Here is a 16,311-nt window from a genome sequence, read left to right on the forward strand (position 1 = left end):
CATGCACTACTCGCGGACTGTACACAAGGCAACGCAAATCGCATTCCATGTTAGCACCCACCCCACCAGAATGATGTTTACCATGGGAGGGAGAGAATGAAAAACAGGGGTGGGTCACCGGGTGACACGGGCCCCTCCCCAGAAATAGATTTTTCCTTTGTCAAAATCCTTTTTCTGGATCGGGGTCCCGTGTCACCCGGTGAAATAATAACAGAGAAATAAATATCATTCTTATGCTATTAAAGACAATGAACTGCTTGTAAGGGAATAACTGAGGCAGTGAAGGGGAAAGTGACTAAGAATCAGAAAGGGAACCAGAGAGAGGGACAACGTTCCCTGCCGCCACCGTAGAGAATTTAAGAGCTTCTAAAGATTTCAAACAGTGACGTTTGAAAACTAGGGGAGAATTCCACCTTGAACATTTGGTAAGGTCCCCGAAATTCATGTAATGAAAATAATTAATGTAAGTGGCCACTGCTCTAATATCATGAGCTTTGGAATTGAACCTGAATAGGCTTGTTTTAAGAAAATACAAAACTTGCTGCCTAATAGCAGACACAATGACAGTACCCCCCCCTTTTCTAATAAAGAGAGGGCCTGACAAAAATTGAGAGGTCCTGTCAAAGTAAGCCTGTAAGGAATAAACTGGGCACAGAGACAGACCTTGTGAAAGGAGAGTACTTTCCAAGGTGACCACCCGAAATGAGGACCTTCAACTTTAGCTAGAAAGTTAGGGTGAGAATCCAACAACACTACCCCTGATGTGGGGAAACCAATATGGTTGGTTCCGCCAGACAGGGCAGACAGTACAGGAATACTAGCACTAGAAGCTAAGCTGATTAAAATTAGGATCTTCCCCAACAAGGAAAGGTAAGAACAAGATGATTGTTGGTTACCAAAGCTAACTCCGATACATTACTCAAAGACCAGGAAACCGAATGTGGACGGAGTACTGGTCTCAGACGAACACAGGCCTTAGGGTTGAAAGTTAAGGGCCTGTGAGGCTGATTTCAAAAACCAACAAAACACTTTCCTCGGGGCCAATGCGGCTGCGTCATTACTGTAGCTTCAGAAACTATATGAAGAGTGCTAGTTACTTAACTGCAGAACCATACTGCAGCAGAGTAGAATCCCTTGTCTGATTCTAGGAAGACAGTAATAACAGGACCAATACCAGTTTCCCCTAAACTGTAAATTTCACAAAGACCACAAAGCTAGGGCACCAGAACTTTGAGGAGGCTGACACAGGCTGAGTTTATACCACTAAACTGGCAGTTTTGGGTCGCAGATTTGGAGCACCAAGGTTTCAACCCCAGAAGGAGTGGAAACCAACTGGCTTCCCTGCCTGTTGGGAGTTACTAGACCTACTCAACCCTTGAATGTTCTGAACTTGTGAAGGACTTTAAATAACAGGTTCACCGGGGGGAACAGATAAACTAACTTCCACCCGTTCCAACCTAATGACACTGTGTCCGTGGAGAGAGCTAGAGGGTCCAGGTTGGGGGGCCACACAACAAGATAGTTTGTGGCTGAATTGGGTTGCAAACAGACCTACTCCTAGGTCCGAATTAGATCGCAAAACTACCTGAATGACGCTCCGTCTAAGGACCATACCGACACCAGGGGACGCCCTGGATAGGGAAACTGCAGCGACCTTTTGGACCCTTACGAGAAGGGTGGCAGACAGATGCCACTTGTGTCTGTTTGCTATGGAGAAGATTGAACCATAACCTGATTGATTCGATTCGACTTGAACCCCTTGTTTACGCAGCGCGCTATTGCTGCGTTGTTCAGAACCAGCCTTAAATGAATCCTCCTGGGAGGAAAAAGTTTTCCCAAGGGCAGGAAGACTGCCACAGCCCCCCAAGGCATTGTTATGGAACTGCCGGAACGCGGCCAACTAAGTTCCATGTACTTCATGGAGTTAAAAATATCCACCCCACCCGCTCAGAGAGGTGACGGTGTGGAATACTGAGGCCAGAGGGGGAAGCTGAAGAGGAACTGACTTCGATAAGCTCTTGACTGTTACCCAAGGCCGGAGGCCCTTGTTCAAATAGGAGGAATCAGGGAGACACGTCCCTGACTCCGCCATACCCGTTTATAAACTCCAGCTTTGACTTCAGAAGGAGAACCGTCACTGAAGCAAACTGAAGAGAACCCAAGACCTTTTCTTGGGCACGGCGAGAAGAGGCACGCTTGTTATGATGAAATGCCTGGTTGCCCTTGCTATCTCTTTCCGCTTCCACTGGATTCACAACCACTGAAGGCTACCCTCCGAAATCAGGCGGGATTCCTTCCTGTGTACTTGGAAGCCCAGAGACTCCAGAAAGCCGATTACAGAGACTCCAGAAAGCCGATTACAATGGCCGGCACTCTCCGGCAATCCTCGACGCTGGATGCCCAAATGAGCCAGGCGACAAGATATGCGGCTAGCATAACCTTCTAATACCGGAGCTGTTGAACTATGGTACCGTTCAAACTGGCGAAGATTCTGGGGGCTACATTGAGGAGGGCATGATCCTGAAGGGGTACATCTGCCCCCCGAGCCTGAATCCCAAGAAGGGAGAGAACCTTCCTGCAACTAAGACGTGATAGGAAGCGTCGGAAAGGCCTATAGAGGTGGTTACGGCTCCACAGTGCAGTAGGATCCGAACCTACAAGACTGTAAGCATCCGAGACTTGTCGCATTGAATGAGGAATATAAACGGGACAAGTCTGGAATTATTCTCCAGCGGAAGGGAACTTCTTTGGCAGACTGAAAAAGTTTGCCTTGCGATTACAAGTAACTCGCTTTCTTTATTGCCTGTTTCCTTAACAGACCTTTCACAAAGTCCTCCAGAGCCCTGGCCGGTAAGTGACAGGACCTGGTTGGGGGAGGGGGACAAACAGTCCAGCTCCACCCCAGGCCTCTGATAACTATACTCTGGGCCCAGGGACTGAAGTTTCACTGGCCCCGAAAACGGTACAGCCTCCCGCCCACCTGAGAAATACCACTGGGAGGAGGCTTGCCTGCCTCCCCTGGAGCCTTTGCCTTCCCAATTTCTCGGAGAGGAGCAGGATGCTTCCCTGCCCCTGTGATAACCCTGAGGCTCAGTGCCTCTGGTAGAATGCCTAGTGAAAATTCTTTCCTTGGGTTTTCGTATGAAGCAGTGAAAACCCAGGCGGAGACATATGGGGGAGCCACTAGGGGCTGATGTGTTGGCTGAACCAGCACACATTGAGGTGGAGGCTGGGAGTGAGAGGCTGACGGTTGTCCAGGGGCAGGAACCTGAAGAGCCTGCACCACTGCCTGAGCAAGGGGGCGCTTGAACTACATGAACTTCTTGCCGGACTTGGGATAGGGCCCAGCAAGTTCAGATTGTTTCCGCTTGTAGGGTAGACCCCAACGAGAACGGAGGCTCTGATTAACTTTAGCAGCCCCGGACAGACCGTAACAACGCCCACCTGGGGAAAAGATTAATTCCCCAGGTGAAACTGTTCATAGGCCTATTTGGCTCATGGCGGAACGTGGCTGCCGAAAGATGGAATTAAACAGGTCCTGCAGAAAACCTGACAAGAGGGATTTTATCAGGACCCGAAACAAGGAACCGCCATTATATACCACAGACATTGCTTCCGTTAAAGTCAAAGAGTTCAAGGACCTGGCAAGCCTGTCCTTACACCTTGTTTCAGCTTCCGGGAACGACTCCGGAAGCTTAGGAGCTGTACGCTGAATAAATTAGAAGCGTAGTCCGGGGTTAGAAGATTCCCTGTGAACGTATCTGTGGGATCTGTCTCCGGAGATGTGTCAGTGGTTTACTTCAAAACAAGCCTGTTGATAAGAGGGGCTACATTCGAGCACAAGGGGTAGGAAGCAGGTTTCTCAAAGAGAACACGGTAAAGACCCCTTTAGCTGGCGTGAGCTTGAAATTCTCCGCCAGCCACTCCTCTAGAATTCTCCTTAGGGATCTTGTCAGATAGATTCCATGCCCCTTCTGTCAGTCTGGCAAAACCCGGATAAGGGGATACCAGACCGGAAGGGAAGAAATGCAGTTCCGCCAACCTTCGTGTGCCCACACCCTCAATAGAAGGGTACCTTCATGCAGGGAAGTATAAAGGATTAGGCGCCAAGGGTTCCCCAGACTGAATGGGAAAAGGGTGGAGGTGTCTGGAACGGAGTAGGATTCCGAAACGGAGCAGGATTTTGCAGGTGATCCGCCGCTAATGAATCCTGAGATTAATCCCTTTGGGATTTAAGCTCCTGGGAAAGGGAAAGCACGGACCCATGAGGCAGATAGCTGGTTAGATAGATTTGATAGTTTGTCAATGACCCTCATGTCGGTCTCCTTATAAGGAGACCCGCAAAAGAGTCTGTAACAAAGGAAGGAGGGGGTAACCACCTTACTCTGCTTGGGCCGTGTCCCTTTCCAGAAGACGAGGCCTAACTCGTAGACGGCACCGGACTAGAGATCCGTGACGTCCTCGAGGGGGCCCCGGAGCGGGTCTTCTGGGTTTTAAAAAGGTCTTTATTTGACTGATTTCACCTTAGGGACGGTAGACCAGGAACCGTCCAAAAGGGATGAGGATCTAACGAATCCCCTAAAGGAAAAAAGCAAAAGAAGGAGGAGATCTAAGCGGAAAAAGTTTGTCTCACTTATTCCCGCACCTACTAATTGCTCCGGGACGATGTTCACAGGTTCGAGAACGAGACTGAAGGCCGAAACGTCTTCAGTAAACTCTCCGCAAATAGCTAATTTATTTAAGAGGACCGGGTCGTCTCTTGGACCCCGGTAGCCAAAGGGGCAGCGACTTCTTCAGCAACTGACGCTGAGATCTGGGCGCCGGGGAAAGGAACATTACAAATGTCCACCGAAAGGACATAGGATTTTCCCGCCTCTATGTTTCGCCCGAAGCCACCGACCCCGGACTAGAGGGTCTGAAGCGAAGAGTTCTGAGACTTGAAACGGCCGGCCTCCAGGAGGGGGAAAATTAGGACCCCAAACACCGGAGGAGCAACTATTAATAAGTCATATGAGACGGAGTTTGGCGGAGGTAAAACCGATAGGTGTATATGAAACCTACCGATTCATCAAGTATCTTGCCCGGAGAGAGCCCAAACACCGAAGGAGCGACTATAAATAAGCCATATGAGGCGGAGTTTGGCGGAGGTAAAACCGACAGGTGTATATGAAACCTATGGATTCATCAAGTAGCCTGCTCGGAGAGAGCGTAGCATACATCACAACCGTCCGGGTGCCAAACTATTAATTCCCCAACACAGACCGCGCACCGGAATGGGAACTACAGACTCCGTGGCCGCTGGCTTGTTGCAGGATTGCGGAGCATACCTGCACTTGACAACACCAGCTGTAAGCGTATGAGATATGAGCATGCTGGAACAGACCCTGGAGCAGAGTTATGTAGCAGCGATTTTAGCCTAGTCAGACCAGGAAAACCCACCGGAGTAAACCAGAGAGAAAACCGGACTAACAGTTCATCTCATAGAGACAAAAACAGAGCCACCGGAAACATTCCGGAGCGACCATGTTTAAAAATTATGTGACGGATACAAATAAAGTGGGAAGGTTATGAACTGTCCGGAGGTGGGCGCACTCAGAGCCAAGAGAGGAAGATATCCTGAACAAAGTGATAGCGGTGGGGGATGAACACCGACCGCTAAACACTATAGCCGCCGGAGCGGTAAGCAAGGAGAGCGCCCAACAATATAATGAAACACCGAACAGGTATTTAGCAAAGTGGAGGGGGAATGCCGAAAGCAAATAAGACAGAAGACAGTTAGGTGGAAAACGTTAACTGGCCTCGCAAGAGATCCCAACAGCGAGGTGCGGACTGGTAGGAAGCACCACGAAGGGAAACAGTCGACGTAAAAGGAAGGGGAGGGAGGGATAGGCCAGGAGGTTGGTAACCCAAAGCAGCGACCAGGGGTGGGACAGCACTCCCCGGGTGCCCAGAGATCCTCATACGTCCCCTCGCTATGTGAGCTGTGTTGCACAACAAGAGCGAGAGAAAAGGGGAGGAAGGGCAAAAACCTCTACGGCCAGGAGAGTGAGCAAAGAAAGGTAAAGGGAGTGTGAACAGGAGTGGGGAGAGCACTCCCGGTCACCTCTAGGCCCTAGGTGGGGTGCCAACCGATAAGGTCAGACACTCAATACCGAGGGACAAACCAACCAGTGCAGAGGGAGGGGATGTAGGCTACAGCACCAAAATAAGGATAAAGTGCTCTCAAGCCTTGGTAAGTTAACAAACCTTGAAAACGAACCAAGGGGAGAGAGAGCAAAGGGATTGGGCAAAATGGGGAAGAAGGGGTTTCTCGATACAATAAATTAAAGTTGGTAAGCAACCCAAAGAAGGATTGAACTAGGATAGGCTACACAGGTAAACCCTCGCTATTCCAGCTTAACCTATCAGGAACATTAGCCTAAGTGAAAAGCCGAAACAGGGAGAGTTAAGTATACCTTAGTTTTACCAGACCACTGAGCTGATTAACAGCTCTCCTAGGGCTGGCCCGAAGGATTAGACTTATTTTACGTGGCTAAGAACCAATTGGTTACTTAGCAACGGGACCTACAGCTTATTGAAACGGAGAGGGTGGACGTAGGCTATATACCCAAGCCAAAACCAAACAAAGGGAAGCACCAGACATGAAACTCTTACGTACATGAAACTCATACGTACAGATCGAGATCGCCCCCCCCCTTAACCTTTTTTTCCCCGAAGGGAAAAAATGCTATAGCCTAACCCCTAGGCTAACCTAACTGAGAGGAGAGGGATAAAAGCTAACTAACCAACCCAAACAGAAAATTACTATAAGGTACATGTAGGAGGATAGCCAGGCCCAACACGACATAAACGTGAAGGGAAATGGCCGACCTCCAGTTATATAAAAGTACCCAAAATAATCAACAAAATTCAAAAGCATCCGAGCACAAGGTCAAACGTAAAAGAATAATCTTAAATGTACCAATGAAAATCATGCTCCCATAAGCTTAGAGAAGTGAGAGTCTAAAATAAGGCATAATAAAGCCATGATAATAAGCGAATAGGCCCGAGGGGGAACCACGTAGCCTAAACAGCAAGACTGCACTTGACCAGCAAGGGAACACAAAATTTACAAAATTCACTAAATTGCAAAAACAAAGCAAATAACCGTAACAGTACCAATGAAAATAAGATTCCCAGAAGCTAAGAGAAGTGAGGGACAAGATTAAGGCATGATGTAGAAATTATAAGAAGCGAATAGGCCCGAGGGGGAAGCTCGTAGCCTAAACGCGAAACTTCACTTCTCGTAGCAAAGGGGCACAGAACAAACATAAAAATAATCAAACCCACTTAAATTAGGAACCACAAATTGGGAATATATCCCAAACAAGAAAATTTACAAATAAATTACACAAAACAAACATGCCGACCCAAGACCAAGAGAGGTCATGAGACGCTGTGAGAGGAGATCGAGACGGGCGTTATAAATCCATTTAATTATTAAACTAAGGGGAAATAAGGAGCCCCAATCACCTAAAAAACAACAAAACACTGGTACTCAAGTTTAGTGAAGAAGAACCTTGCGAGGATGCCATAAAAGCGCAAAAAAGGCACAAAATAAGGAGCACATGGAAATTACGTGTGAACGAAATCGCGTGCTAAAATGGAATGCGACTAGCGTTGCCTTGTGTACAGTCCGCGAGTAGTGCATGGGTTTGTATCGGCACCTCTCTCGTTGGGACTTTTGACATTGGGAATCTTTATAGGGCAGGGTCCCGTGATTGTGACAATCTCAAAACTCCATTTCTTGGAGCTCGCTCTGGGGGTAGTAACCCCAGCTTTACATTTAGCTTTTCTCTGGTACCTAGCAACGGAATTACCTAGAAATAAGTGCTGAATGGACTATTTCACCAGGTGACACGGGACCCCGATCCAGAAATATTTTCATAATAAAATTGAGTTTCAAGTATACTTACCAAGTAATTACAGAATCGAAGCCCTCCCTCCTCCCCTGTAATGAACATAAGGGCGCAAACAAAATGACACTGCCAACTAAGTCATTCCAACACTCCTGTTAAGTGGGTGAGGCTTGTCATCTACACTGACTATCAAAGTGCTACTGCGATTTTCAAATAAAACGCTACTGTGTGAGTTAGAAACTATAGCGATGTTATGAAACTTAATTTTATTACGAAAATGTCATTTTTATTGTCTCTGACTCTTGAAGGGTTCTTACAGCCTGATTGAGTAATGGTGCATAAACCCTTTACTTCAAGGTCCTTAAGTTCAGTAACTGCTACATCCCATAATTGCAGTATGTTAAAGGTGTGGGGTCCCTTCTTTTGTTCTTAAATGGACCAGGAAAATAACACCCCAGGTTGGGTGAACCTACCAGTTGGTTCAGAGAGAACCCAGAATCCTCCCACCAGTCGGTAATTCTCTTATGTAAAGATTGAAGGTTTGTATCATGTAGTAACAAATTGCAAATTTTAAAAGTAATTTGTATTTTTCTTAACATACAGACCTGGTTTACTTGAATGTCCCACCTCAGCCACCCCTCACTCTGGCACCAGGTTCAGAAGGCAAAGTGGAGTGCAGACTGACAAGTGGGTGGGGCTTGCCCGTCTGTCGTTAGTGTACTACGTTGTCAATAAGTTTGAATGGCTGTTTCAGCTTGCATTCTCAAACTAAATCATAAGTAAAGAATTTCAGGATTGTATGTTAGGAAAAATATAAATTATTTTTAAAATTTACACTGTTTGGATACTTACAATCTTTTTGAAGTATGGACCACCCCCCTTAGCCTCCCCACATCTTGGTGGTTGAGGAGAATTCTGATTAGAATGAAAATATTCTACACAGACTTTATGGAGAACGGGTGAATTAGACATTCCATTTGGATCAGCTAGGTATTCTTTAGTCTTTGAATGCTGGTCACACTTGTGGCATTTGGGCCAGCTAATTGTTCTTTATTCTTGCAGCATGAAGACTTAAGCTAACTTCAGCAGTAGGTAAGTATCAAGATAATGAATTTTATTATATAAATATTCATGTTTACTAAAAGCTGATTACTTGTACTGGTAATGCAAGGTTCAGCTTCCTAGTCTTGCTGTCTCCCACAGCTTGTGGATCACATGGCTTGAACAAAGGCATAGCTGGAGATCTTCCATTTTATGCAACATAATTGACTTCACATGGTTTTTCTTATTTTTCATTCTAAAAGAAACTGAGAAGTCTATACTAAAACTCAAATTAAATGAGCTCTCCTGTGTAGCTGTTGGTGCCTTCTCCACGTGTGTTTAATCTTCGCATATCTGCCAAATCTATAACAACAACAATGAGATAACACTATTTCTTCCCATTACAGATATCAAATACCGTCTTTTTCATTACACAGAATTCTAAGTCAGTTACATAGGTTCACGATTGATAAAGTTATTTTTATACAATAACAAGAAACGGAATAAGATTTTTTATCAACATGGCATTTCATTTTGGTGCTGTTGCCAATATTTCAAGCAGCTCCACGTGGGTTTAAATCCACGGATAAGCAGCTTAAGACTGTCTCGGATGATGTCATGTGCAAAAATATAGCCTATTATAAGTACAGTAATTGGTTTTTATGAAAAGTTTTAATTAATTAAAGAAAAAATTACGTGTTTTTAAGATACTCTGTAACTCATTTGTTTAAATTTGTAATTCTAAGCCATTTGTCTTACAGGTGAACATTGCATTTGACAAATACAGAAAGTTGAAGGTTCTGCTGTATGTTCATACACTCGACGCGTGTGCTTTCACTGTTTCTGGGCACCAGCACCTACATAGCCTTATACTGCTGTCTTTCACTACTGGTCTCCTTCCCAAGAAAGCCTACTATGAAATGTGGTATGTACAGTATATAGTATTAGGATATGGCAGTTTTTCAAGAACTTATGTGTTGCGAAGTTATAGATTACTGTAACTGTTTATAATGTAGTGAATGTGTGAATTATTGTAGAGTATAGAGTAAATAATTAAAGATACAGGAAAGTCAAATGAAATGTAAAACAAGTATAAAGACAGGAATATATAATGTAGATTATATATATATATATATATATATATATATATATATATATATATATATATATATATATATATATATATATATATATAGACAGGTAAATAGATATATTGAAACTGAATTGTGGATGAACCCATGCACAGTAATACTTCACAACATTAACTTAATGCACCCATACAAATGGCTTATCAGCAATGTGTCAAACCCCCTACACATGCATCGCCACTTGTCCCATATTGTGCGCACTTTTGTACTTCCTTGCTATTAATGCCCTTTCTTTTCAGTACCTATTTTAGCTCTTTCTCACCTTCATCTGTATAGCACTTATGGATTTTACATGGGAATGGGAGAATTTTACAGTTTCTACCAGACTGTCGTTATCTATTCTTTCCATACGACCAAACTGTCTCGGAGTACTCTTGTCCCCCAATGTTTCTCACCCCATCAGTTCTTGTTATGCCTCATATTCTACCCAAACAGTTCATCTTAACAGCTTGTTCTCCAACCTTGGACTATGACAGCCATTTTACTGTGGCCTTCCTTGGTCTGGGGTTTGTTTTCCCTTACCTGAGGGTATAAAAAGTGTTTAGGACAGGCTGATGAGAAAGAAAAAGTTGCTTGATGGATTATCAGGAAAGTTCCTTCATCCTTACCTAGTCTTTTCCTTCTGAGCATTTTATAATTTCTAAATCCAACCTGACTGCCCTACCCCAGTTGTGGCAAACCTGGCGGATTACATATTTCCCTTACAAGGTGTTCCAGCCCCACCTTGTTGACCATTTGCCTCCAGTGCTTTTCTTAATGACATATGGTCACATATATATATACTTTCAACAGAATTTTTGTAAATAATGTAAATACTGTTGTTGTTGATGGTAAAGTCAACCCCTAGTATTCGCGGGGGATAGGGACCACAAACACCCGTGAATAGCTACAATCCGCGAATACTTTACATCCCCCTCTAAAAATACTTATAACTGGCTATTTAAATAGTGAAAAAACCGGACCTCACAGAATACACCTTAAATTATCATCTAAAACACTAATATCATTTCAAAGTCATGTTACAGCATTACCCTTAAAAATTTGGCTTACAGCTAATTGTGAAAACCATTCAAGTTACCTTAATTTTCAAGTACATCCATTTTCTCTTAACCTTAAACTGTCATCCTACACAGAATATACCTTAAAACTATTATAAAAAATACTTTTATATGATTTCAAAGTACAATTTCCCTTTAAAAAATATATGGCTTACAGCTAAGTGTGAAAAGTATTCAAGTGACCCCTATTTTCAAGTACATCCATTTTCTCTCATATAGTATTGAAGCAGTCCAGTTTTCTTTACACAACACACAGGGAAACCCTGGGAAATTAAGTACTGTAAACAGTACCTTAACCCTTCGTGGACGGATTGAGCTTCAGTGTGAAGTAAAACAGGTTTGGGGAGGTGGACGGATTGCTCTTCAGTGTGAAGCAGAATTACGCACCACTGTTATGGTAATAATGATTCGAAATAAAGGTGCCAATACTTCTATATGCTATAAATTCACTAATGGCAACTTTTATACAGACGTGAGAGTTCGGCCTGTATCAGTAATGCTTGTGACTTCAAGGGTGAAGGTACTGCATCTCTCTCTCTCACATGAGTCTTTGCGTAAATTTGCTTGTAAATGTACGAAGGGGTTGCTGTTGTTATTTGTTTGTTCCGACACAATATACAAACCCTCGGTCCTTTACATTAGGAGATACTTTCAGGCGTAGGCTGGAAACGGCCGTTAAACACTTGAACAAGGTGGTTAGGCAGTAACTACCTCCAGGTAGGCGGGGATACCTGCCTGCCCGGATGTAAACATTCCAGTTTGCTTTCGGCCGTCAGCCGTTGCTGACGTATTTTTCGTTCTCTCTGCTGACTGTCGTTAAGCTCTTACGGTGGGATCTTTCTGTATTTTTGTTTATATATTGCGTGTGTTTGATATTTGGTAATACAAACCCACGATTTGTGATAACCTTGTGTAAGCCGTCGTTCCCTGCCTGTGTCTTGGGTTTGACGGCCAAGGGTATAGCTGGAGAAGCGAGCCAAGTGGTAATGCTTCTCTCCAGCGGCCCTTTACGTAATACTGGAGGCGCCCCTTACTTTCGGGATTAGTTTGGGACGCTTTTTCTTCTCTTCCCCTACATCCATTGGGACTTAACCCTTTCCTGCCCAATTGACGGCATATTACGCAATAACCCCCTACCCCCCTTCTTGTCTGACTGACGTAATTATACGTAAAATTTACCGACATTTTTCGTACGTGTGGTAGGGGTAAATTTTTTTATTTTCGTACAGTTGGTGGTTTCCATAGGCTAAAGCATACCTTGGACCGTAACTTAGGCATCGACGCCAGGCAAGCAGTCCCTATACTGCGCATGCGCAATTCCTGGCATAGTAAATTTCCCACAATGAAATCAGCTGATCCTACCCACGTTTCTCTCTCGTATCTTACATTTTTTTATAAAATGTAGGATTACATTATTGGAAACACTCTGTTTGGTATCCTCTATTTTCTATAAATTTTTAGTTCCTCTACTGTGCATGCGCAAATCCATGGCGTAGTAAAATTCTCACAATGACATCAGCTGATCGCACCCACGGGCCTGGCAGGCCACACTTCTGTCAGAGACCATGTGTACGAGGCTGGGTAAACACGTGTGGCTGTTTACATAAAGCGACGTCAATCGAGAACAGTTTCAACATGCTTTCTTAAAAGTTTTTGCATAAAACTAGCGGAAATTTGTTAGTGCATCACATAGAGACGTCTGGATTTTAGGCAGGGCTCTGAATCTCATTTTTCATTATCATATATATCGATATTTAGAGAATTTTGTTGGCTTTCTCATAAAAATAATTCATTCACCCAACTGTTATAGCTTTTGAGCTACGAACGATAATGTTGACAACGGTAACATTTTTTTCGTTTTGAACAGCTTATAACGTCAAAATGAAACTGTTGCTCTTACCAAAGCCATTTTTCTTGACTCTCACTTTATTCCTCAACCTTTCCTCTACATTTTTGTATATTTACAAACTGATTTCTATGAAAAAAAATCCGAGGTAGAGCTCTTCAAAAAAAATGTCTAGCGATAATTCTCACCGTATGCCTGGCGGCGCTCTGTTTCTTACCCACTTTTCTATCAATTTTTCACCAACGGGCTGATTCGTTTTTTCATTATTTTATATGTCGATATTTAGAGAATTTTCTTGGCTTTCTCATAAAAAATAATTCATTCGCCTAACTGTTATAGTTTTGAGCTACGAACAATAATGTTGACAACGGTAATTTTTTTTTCGTTTTGATCAATTTATAACGTCAAAATGAAACTGTTGCCGTTACCAAAGCCATTTTTCTTGACTTTCCCTTTATTCTTCAACTTTTCCTCCACTTTTTCGTATATTTACAAAGTAATTTCTATGAAAAATAACCGAGATAGGGCTCTTAAAAAAAAAAAATTTTTCTAGCGATAATTCTCACCATACGCTGGGCAGAGCGCTCTGTTTCTCACCCTCTTTTCTATCAATTTTTTCACCAACTGGACTTATTCGTTTTCCATTTTTTATATGTCAATATTTAGGGAATTTTATTGGCTTTCTCATAAAAAATTATTCATTCGCCTAACTGTTATAGCTTTTGAGCTACGAACGATAATGTTGACAACGGTAACATTTTTTTTCGTTTCAATCAAATTATAACGTCAAAATGAAACTGTTGCCGGTACCAAAGCCATTTTTCTTGACTCTCACTTTATTCTACATCTTTTCCTCTACATTTTCGTATATTTACAAAGTAATTTCTATGAAAAATAACCGAGATAGGGCTCTTCAAAAAAAACTTTTTTCTAGCGATAATTCTCACCATAGGCCAGGCAAATCGCTCTGTTTCTTACCCTCTTTTCTATAAATTGTTTCACCAACTGGACTTATTCGTTTTTCATTGTTTTATATATCAATATTTAGAGAATTTTGTTGGCTTTCTCATAAAAATAATCCATTTGCCTAACTGTTATAGCTTTTGAGCTACGAATGATAATGTTGACTACGGTAACGTTTTTTTTCGTTTCAATCAATTTATAACGTCAAAATGAAACTGTTGCCGTTACCAAAGCCATTTTTCTTGTCTCACTTTATTCTACATCTTTTCCTCTACATTTTCGTATATTTACAAAGTAATCTCTATGAAAAATAACCGAGATAGGGCTCTTCAAAAAAAACTTTTTTCTAGCGATAATTCTCACCATACGCCGGGCTTAATCGCTCTGTTTCTTACCCTCTTTTCTATAAATTTTTTCACCAACTGGACTTATTCGTTTTTCATTGTTTTATATATCAATATTTAGAGAATTTTGTTGGCTTTCTCATAAAAATAATCCATTCGCCTAACTGTTATAGCTTTTGAGCTACGAACGATAATGTTGACAACGGTAACATTTTTTTTTCGTTTCAATCAATTTATAACGTCAAAATGAAACTGTTGCCGTTACCAAAGCCATTTTTCTTGACTCTCACATTATTCTTCAACTTTTCCTCTACATTTTCGTATATTTACAAAGTAATTGCTATGAAAAATAACCGAGATAGGGCTCTTCAAAAAAATCTTTTTCTAGCGATAATTCTCACTGCACCCGGGCAGAGCGCTCTGTTTCTTGCCCTTTTTCTATCAATTTTTTCACCAGCTGGACTTATTCGTTTTCCATTCTTTTATATGTCGATATTTAGAGAATTTTATTGGCTTTCTCATTAAAAATAATTCATTCATTTGACATTCATATTTTTTGGGTTCTGAACGAAAATATGAAAATAAGTAAAGATTTTTTTTTTTTTAACGTGAAATAACTCACATTTTTTTGTATTTAGAGGGCTGGGACTCTTATTCTGACTATTCCACCATAAAATATAAACATTTAGAAAAAAGGACAGCAAAATGAACGTTGTTGGCATAAAATTTCTATTTTTGCTGAATTTTCAAAATAATTATTTTTCGCACTGTCGAAGCGCTCCCAGACACATCGGGGCTCATGTGCCCTCAGTGATGTGATAACTATGCAGATATGAAAGGGTTAAGATTAGTCCCTTCTTGGGCTTCCGCCTCCGTGTGTAAGGGGCATCACTAATTTCTTCCTTCTTTTGCTGAGTGTTTCTACTTCGCCTGCGCTAGAGATTTGCGGGCTGAGTGGTAGGTTACGGGCGTCGTCGATAAGTTCCGCTTCCACGCGCCCCTTGGTGGCCTCCTCTGTCCTTTTTCTCTTCCCGTAGGTTCTTCCTTCTCTCTCCTTCGCCCTCTTCGCTCGCTCGTCGGGTGAAGACACGGGGAAGGGGGGAGGGAGCGAGCAACCTCGTCTAGAGTAACTCCTAACGCTGCGTAGGGGCTGTTCCCCCTTGTAGCGGGAGGAGCCTCCCTCTACTAATCATATTTGTTTTTCTTTCAGGTTGACAGTGAGCATTGCAGAGACAGCAGTAGTTGGCTGGATATCATATATCAAGAATATCTTGCATGAAGCAGTCCCGACTTTCATTCAGTGTTGCTTCGGGATCGACCACAATACCTGATTAGATGACATATTACCACGTCCGGATCGCTCTGACTCTGTTCCCGCTGATGTAGTTCGATCGCTGTCATTGCTGGTTTTCATGTGTGCTGTTGCAATGCTTCCTGCGTATCTGTGGTCTATCTGCTCCTGCTGTTCCCTGTGTTTTGCTCGTGTCAACTCTATGACAGTCTCGGGGCTGCTCTCCTGGTCTCCTGCCGCAGCCGCCCTGATCGCTCCTGTTGATGCTGGTGACTTTCAATGAGACACTGTCTGTTGCATTAGCTCCTGCCTTCCAACAGCTAACGTAGCTCCTGCATCGAATGTCCTGATCGTGCCCGCTTCTTCTCCTAGTGGTCGTGCGCGGGCCACTTCCGTTGTGTTCCTGCCTGCTGCCATCCTGTAGAAGACGTGGGCGTGAAGGGAAGGAAGTCGCCTTTGTGGAAGTGACGTTCCTGGCCATTGCATAGCTCCTGCTCTCGAACCTTTGCCGTAGCTCCTGCATCGGCTGTCCTGATCATTCCTGCTGCTTCTGGCGGTCGTGCCCGGTGCGCTTCCGTGCGTTCCTGCCAGCTGCCCCAGAGGTTTCGATGTCCGCCATCCTGTAGAAGATGTCGGCGTGAAGATTTAGGAAGTGGTCCTGTTGAGGTGATGTTCCTGGCGTTGCAGTAGCTCCTGCCCTCCGAACTGCTGCCGTGGCTCCT

At 43.4% G+C, this 16,311-nt stretch overlaps 1 protein-coding gene across 3 annotated transcripts in view; it reads left to right on the forward strand.

The window, feature by feature from the left end:
• The window catches only part of LOC136853066 (uncharacterized), a 119,768-nt gene that overhangs the window by 56,380 nt on the left and 47,077 nt on the right, over positions 1-16,311 (forward strand). For all 3 annotated transcript variants that reach the window (XR_010857309.1, XM_067128308.1, XM_067128309.1), the window contains exon 2: positions 9,701-9,864. The gene's annotated coding sequence lies outside the window, so the exon portion shown is untranslated. The remainder of the gene's footprint in view (positions 1-9,700; positions 9,865-16,311) is intronic.

This window comes from Macrobrachium rosenbergii, chromosome 26, assembly GCF_040412425.1.
Source record: "Macrobrachium rosenbergii isolate ZJJX-2024 chromosome 26, ASM4041242v1, whole genome shotgun sequence".
In the NCBI taxonomy this organism is placed as follows: domain Eukaryota; kingdom Metazoa; phylum Arthropoda; class Malacostraca; order Decapoda; family Palaemonidae; genus Macrobrachium; species Macrobrachium rosenbergii.